The sequence below is a fragment of the Cornus florida genome, unplaced genomic scaffold, assembly GCF_030987335.1.
Source record: "Cornus florida cultivar Cherokee Brave unplaced genomic scaffold, ASM3098733v1 CherokeeBrave_3.0.0_Hap2_Chr10, whole genome shotgun sequence".
NCBI classification, from domain to species: domain Eukaryota; kingdom Viridiplantae; phylum Streptophyta; class Magnoliopsida; order Cornales; family Cornaceae; genus Cornus; species Cornus florida.
The window spans coordinates 39370890-39378005 of record NW_026775580.1 but is presented as its reverse complement, the minus strand read 5'-3'; the positions used below and the strand labels follow the sequence as shown (position 1 = coordinate 39378005).

Genomic DNA, 7116 nt, shown 5'->3' with positions numbered 1-7116 from the left:
CGAAGTAACTACTCTCCGTGCTGATGTGCTGACTGCGCTACAGGGCATTTCCAAAGATATCCGGGGTTCACGCCCCACTAGACTGACCTCTTCCGCCTGATCTCTCTCTTCTATCATCATATATATCTATGTTATTTGACTGTTATTTTGATACTGATACTATATTTTTGTGGCCAGTCTGTTGGCTCGATACTGTGATGTACTCTATACTGTTTTTATTCTATTATCTATTCATACTATTTTTGGATGTCAGATTATTATATTTATATATCTATTTCTGATTAACTCCATTATCAAGTGCATCCCAGTGACTTCAGTGAGAAAGTACTGCCCAATTTTTCAAGACCACCCTTATTCCTCTCTCTTTATTTCATTTACTATCCCACTTGCACTAGCATGCCTACTGTGCACCATTATTATCCCATTTGTTATCTGATGAGGTTTTATCCCAATGCCATCTTTTCAGGACCACAGTTAATCCTAAGTTTGGGGGGTTATACCACCCATTTCTAATACTTATGTCCCGGCCATTCTTTGTCATAGCTGCACTGGTATACTCTTTCTTTCTTTCTTTTTTTGTTCTCTTTGCACATTGAGGACACTGTGCCATTTAAGTTTGGGGGTAATGTGTGTTCTTTGCTTGTATTCAATTCAAAATTTTGAAGCAGGACTTGTGTATTTGAGGGATTTTCTATGATTGGTCCATTACTAGCGATGATTTTGATCTTTTAAGGACTATATTGTTTAACATTTAAAAATTGCTTGACTTGAGAGTCCAATACTCCTTGTATGCCTTATGGATGCCATTTAGGAGTAAATTTTTCGAAAGATTGATATCATGCTTACACTTGTGGTCCGCATCACCTTGATTTTGCGATTATTTTAAGATTCACTCTAGAATTCTACACTAGCATAGGCGCACACTAGAATTCATTTGTGGGGTACATACTTTGTTGATTCTTGAATTAGTTACATTCCAATTGAGCTAATAATGCATTGAAAACTTTCATTCTTGGCAAGATGAATAACAAACCCTTTTCATTTAGTAGCCGAGATTCTAATCTCATCAAGCACTGAATTTCTCGAGCCAAAAGGTTGAGGGCCCAAACTATAGGTTAATAACTTGAAAAAAAAAAAAAGTGAGGATTTCTCCCAAAAGGTGAGAAGTGGGAAATGATTAGATGGAGGTTATCTTGATTTGTAGCCTAGTTGATTTGAGTTTGTAAGTCCTTAGGGATGTTTAAACACCTAATGCACTAAAGCCGTCCGGTTTGGGAGTCATTAACCTAACGTTCGTCCTCATGGATCGTTAAAAAGCTTAATAGATCAACAAATTGCACAATGCTTCCATCTTTGATCCTTAGGATTAGAAAAAAAAAATAAAAAAATAAAAGATAAAAAAATAAATAAAACAAAACAAAACAAAAAAAAAAAAAATTCGAGTGAAACAATAAGCGCACTTAGATGAATAAAGCTTTAATAAAAGGTCTACTCTTTGTTTTGATGATCGGTACTAGATTTGTGTGCCAGTTTGAGGGTAATGATGTGATTATTTCTTTAGTTGGCTTAGATAGCAATATATTTGATGTCGGTTCACTCAAAAAGAATTATAGAGTTGTTTTGATTTGCATGATCATTTTCTTAATGTGTGGAGGACCATACTTCCTTGCTTGATGTTAAAATTTTGGGAGATTGCTTGGAAATTATTGAAAAATTGCATACTTGAGGTAGTTTTCTCCCAATGCTTGTTTTGTATATTGGTGTCTCTTTTGCGAGAATGAGCTTAATGTTTGAGGGTATCATTTTTGGAAACCCTCACGAGATTTCACTCGTTTACTAGGGGTAACCTAGGGGTTTAAAAGGCTTGTTGCATTCGCTAAATGCAATCGTATTCTCTACGAAAGTTGCATTTTCCATTTATTACTTTCTAGTTCATAGTTGTATAGTTGTTTATTTCATTTCTTTATTTCGTAGTTCATTGTTAGGGACTAGCAATATTTAAGTTTGAGGGCGAGATAAACGCTGAAAAGTGCACATTTAAACCCCTTAAGCTTGAGCATTCTAGGACCTTATCCTATCTTATTTTCCCGTTTTAGTCTAATTTCATACTATTTCCCTTTTCAGGCACTTATCCCTAAAATAAGTCAATTCAACTGAATTAGAGCATAAAAGATACAATCTCAAGCTTAGTGGAAGAAAGGAGCAAAGTGGAAGCAAAGTGGTAGAAAACAGCATTCTTCGATCGATTAGACCAAGCTCCAATCAATCTCACAGTGATCGTTCCAACCATGCCAAGATGGATCGAGCCTCTTGTCCTTATCCTCAGGAAATTTCCCTCTTCAATCGATCCAACATTACTTCGATTGATCGGACATCCTTGATCTTATCCCCACCTACCACTTTTGTCCTCTTCCCAAAATATCTCGAAAATATATCAGATTTGTCATTATTCCAAAAGGCGTTGCCATAGTTCGATCGATCTAACCACCCTTGTGATCGATCTAACCTCCTCAAGTGCGAGAAAAACATAGTTTTAGCCAACTAAAAAGTGTGCTCTTGGTGCAATCATTTGGAGGTCCTAGTGCACGAGGTCTGACCATTGGGTATGACACTTGAGCTACCTATATAAGGTTTTTGGGCCATTTTATACATATACAATCTTAGAGAGGATGGAACCATATACACAAGAGAGGTTAGAGGAGTCTAGAGATTAGAGAAACACACACCATTTGGGAGTTCTTCCACTCATCTAGGGTTTCCATCAAAGAGAAGAAGATCATTTCTACCATGTAGATAGCCCTTGTGGGTTAGATGACTACATCAATGAATGGCTAAACCATTTTCTTAGGGCTAGAGATAGCCCTAATCATGCCTCTTAGACTATGATGTTTTGTAATTTGAGGGAATTTGTGTTGTAATTCTTGTCTTGACATTTAATTTATATATGAATTTTGTTTCTACAATGATTTATGTAGTTTAATACTTCCAATTAATCATTTCATTCTATTCATATGTCTATGTATGCTAGAATAGATGTTCATGTGTTTATCTCTAGGTTTTATGATATTGATGCATGCCTATGTGTGTCAATGCTATAAATCTAGTGATAGTCAAGGCATAATGCTTAAATGGAATACTCTTGATGTTTATTTGACGGTTCATACTCATTTCTTGATGGATTGTGCCTCTTTCTTAGTTTAATTAGTTTAATTTTCATGTCCCTAGCTTAGTTGTAGTGTAGTTGCTTTACTTTTTTAGATGAGAGGACAATCCATGCTTGTTGTTTGATGTTCCATACTTATGAATGCAAGTAGTATAGTTCTCTAATTTGATGATGTGTATTGATTGGGACTTAAAGGAAGGAATAATGGCTTAACTTGATATGTTGTGTTATTCACTAGTTTGGCTAGACAATGTATACTTATTTAGTAATCCATGCTTATTGATTCAATCAATGACACACACTAGTATTACAACATATAATCCCCCTCATCCATTACACATTGAGTGTCTAGGAAGGTTATGTTTAGTGGTAACCTATAAGTCCCAAGATCCCTCTCTATATTCTTTACATTTTATTCTACTTCAATTACTTTACTTTGCATCCATTTAGTTGACATTATAGTTTAATTAACCAATCAAAACATCTTTGATCACTCGACCTAGTAATCCAACATTAACTTCCAAGCTAAATACACTCCATTTCCCTTGGGACGATACCTACTCACCCTAACTATATTTATAGTTAGAAGTGGTAGTGGTAATCTCTAAATTTAAACTTGGCCACACTACACTCTATTTTGCATATTTTGGTTGACAACACACCATTGGGTTGGGACTGGGCTGGGTTCGGCCAGCCCAACTTACAGCCCTAATCGTGAGTAAGTGAATTTTAAAGAGAGAAATGAATTGAGTGCAATATATAATAGATGTGTGTTGTATGTCTATTATGTGCTGGGTGAAATATGGGTTGAATATGGGTAACCATATGCAACCTATCTTGACCCTCAAATTAAGTGATTAAAAATTACCTAACCTATTTTTGACCTATCTTAAATGTGGTTCACCTAAAACCATTAAAAAGCGGGCGGATATAGGTGGGTTGATGGTTTCTGACCCATTTTACCACCCCTAGTTTAAAGGCATAGCCTTAACAATGGGTCACTATTACTTTCTTACTAAATATAAAGAAGTTGGATTCATACTTCATTAAAGCTGGTCAATAATTTTCTTCATCCAATATTACTTTTTTGTCATTATAACAGGGTGGGGTGGGATAACAGAGTGGGTATTTGTCATCCCTAACTATATACATACTTGATCTTTTCATATATATCGTATATGTAATTAGGCCCTTTAGAGAGTAGTCATTTTATTAAATTTTTCCTAAGAAAAACATAACATATAAAAAAATTGTTTAGTAAATTGCTTTCTAATCATAATACAGATTTACAAATGTGTTATTGTAAGAATCAAGTTGTGTAAGTTTGTAAACAAAGTTCTGGATAAACTTTTGCGGGAAGCATTATTAATATAACTTGAGTTCAAGGAATCTCATAATGGTATTAATGTTCTATGTAAATAAACCTTCAACTCATAACCTAAATAAGTATAGTTTAAGAGTAGGTAATTGGTACAACATGATAAGTATATGGCTGCATGTAACGCTCATGAGCTAAAATGATGCTAATAAAGTACTAAAGCATACAGAATCAAAGTAATTTAAACTTTGACACTAACCAATCAGTTTACATATTAAATGAGCAAACATAGCCTAAATCCGATATAGACCAACACACATGATGAGATATGTAGGCAGTCTAAAAAATTCTAAGGTTCAATAAAATTATTTTTAAAATTATTCTTTTCCAAGGGTTCCTAAATTCAAACGTATACCCTTTTCAAAACCTCCTTCCTTTTCAAAACACATATGCCTAGCGAGGGATTGAACTTATGTTATTAATATGGTCTAGCTATTAAGGCAATATTTAATGAAGCACCTCTTGATACTAAATTCTAAACACCTGTAGTAAAATAGGAATGCAACATGAAAAATGAAGTAACCGTGGATGTGTGGGGGCGCCTAGCACCTTCCCAAGCATAATCAAAATCCTGAATTTATTAATTTGGCTCACGAAGATTAGATGGTATCATGGTAGTCAAACATATTAAGGGCTCACATTTAGACCTTATATGAGTCAAACTATTTAAATCTTCTTACATATCCATCGATATCCATAGGAAACCTAAAACAACACGATCTAATGTTGGGTGCGACATATTTTATTCGGATTAAAATCATTTCCTATGCTACAATGCATCGGTCATAGTGGGTGAGTAGAATTAGTGATACACGTTACGAAAATATTGTGACTTTTGACCTTGCATCTCAATATTTTCCTAACGTGCATTCCAACATTCTCCTCACCAGTTGGGACTGATGCACTATAGTAAAGGAGAGAGGATTTTAATCCAACTTTATCCATACAGTTCAGCTGACAAGCGAGGAATGATGAGGACTTCAAGTGGTGTAACTTTGGGGTTGGAGAGTCCAAAGCTCTCACTCATATCAACTGGTTCATCCACCAGAGTAGCAACCACAAACCCATGTAGCAAACTAACGAGTGTAAGCTGCGTAATCTGAAGTGCAAAAGAGACTCCAGGGCATACTCTTCTTCCGCTACCAAATGGAATCAATTCGAAGTGTTGACCTCTAACATCAAGCTCTTTGTGAGTTGTGAGGAACCTTTCCAGCACGAACTCGAAAGGATCCGACCACACACGAGAATCATGATGAATTTTCCAAAGATTTACAATGAGGCGTGTGCCTGTGCGGGCGTGGTAGCCGCCTAAAGTGTAGTCTTCTATGGCCTTGCGTGGCGCCAAGAGTTGTCCAACCGGGTATAGACGTAGTGTTTCTTTGAGTATGGCTAGGAAGTAAACCAGGTTATTTATGTCTGATTCAGTCACTTATCTTTCTCTACCAACATGGATGTGTACACACAAATTTTGTAGTCTGCAAATAAGAACAAAATATGGAGCAAAAATAATATTTTATTAAATTAGAAAAATTGGAGTACAATCCTCTGTAATATTCTTTACAAAGAATAAGGTCCTCTGATTCAATCTCTTTTTTTCTTGGTTGGATCCAAGTGCTACACGAGCTTAATCTTGAATCACCGTGGAATTTGGATGAAGAACAACACGATTTGATGTGCTTTTTGTTAATCACTATGAAATTTGATGAGGAACGGCACGATTTGATGTGCTTGGTGTTCTTCGCTTTTGGGTTTGGATGTTAGAGATGAGTATAGGCAGAGTTTCTATATTTCTCTCTGAAATTCTAGATTTCTGAATTCTAAATTTAGGTACCTTCCACCTTCCTCCAGGCCTCTATTTATAGGCTTCTTCGATAAATATGATGATGACATATGTCCTCTCCTGATAAAGATAAAATCATAACTGGGCCAGGCCAGTTATATTATGATAATTATCCTTAAAAATAATTATTCCAAATATATTTTATTAAGAATAATTATCTTTTCATTTAATCATCTGGGCTGGGCTAATTAACTAATTTAAGTGGACCAAGCTTGGGCTAATTAAATAACTTAATTAAACATTAGACCCATATTTGATGGGTCAGTTTGTCAAAACCAAAGCCCACTAAAATTTTAGTGTCGACAGGATATCTAACTCCTCTTGTGCTTTTTTTAGTGCTCAAGGGTTGTTGAGTAGTAAAGAAAGGGCCCATGTTAATGTAACTAATGTTAAATCAGTGGCACCAAGGAAGAGAGTCTGCAAAATGACCGAACCACGCATTAGATTAATTGGGCTAATTGAAGAGATAGTTATTTTAATTAACTATTAATTGTGGAATTACTATAAGGAATTGTTTCTAAAAACAAATAATAATAATAATATTCTTTTTAATTAATGCATAATCGTCCCCTTCTCAACCTTATAATTACTTTATGTCTACGAAATAACTACTTACAGAATAATCCAATTACAAAAAGATGTACTCTCAAAATATGTTTATTTGTATATGTGCACATAAAGATGAATTGAAAGACAAGTAAAATCATAAAATCATATGACCCAATATAAAAAATA

The 7116-nt window shown here is 35.0% G+C and overlaps 1 pseudogene; it reads right to left on the bottom strand.

Annotated features, from left to right (window-relative positions):
* Nucleotides 1–5478: 5478 nt before the first annotated feature.
* On the bottom strand, nucleotides 5479–6822 carry LOC132277515 (xanthotoxin 5-hydroxylase CYP82C4-like; annotated as a pseudogene).
* Between the last annotated feature and the right edge of the window lie 294 nt (nucleotides 6823–7116).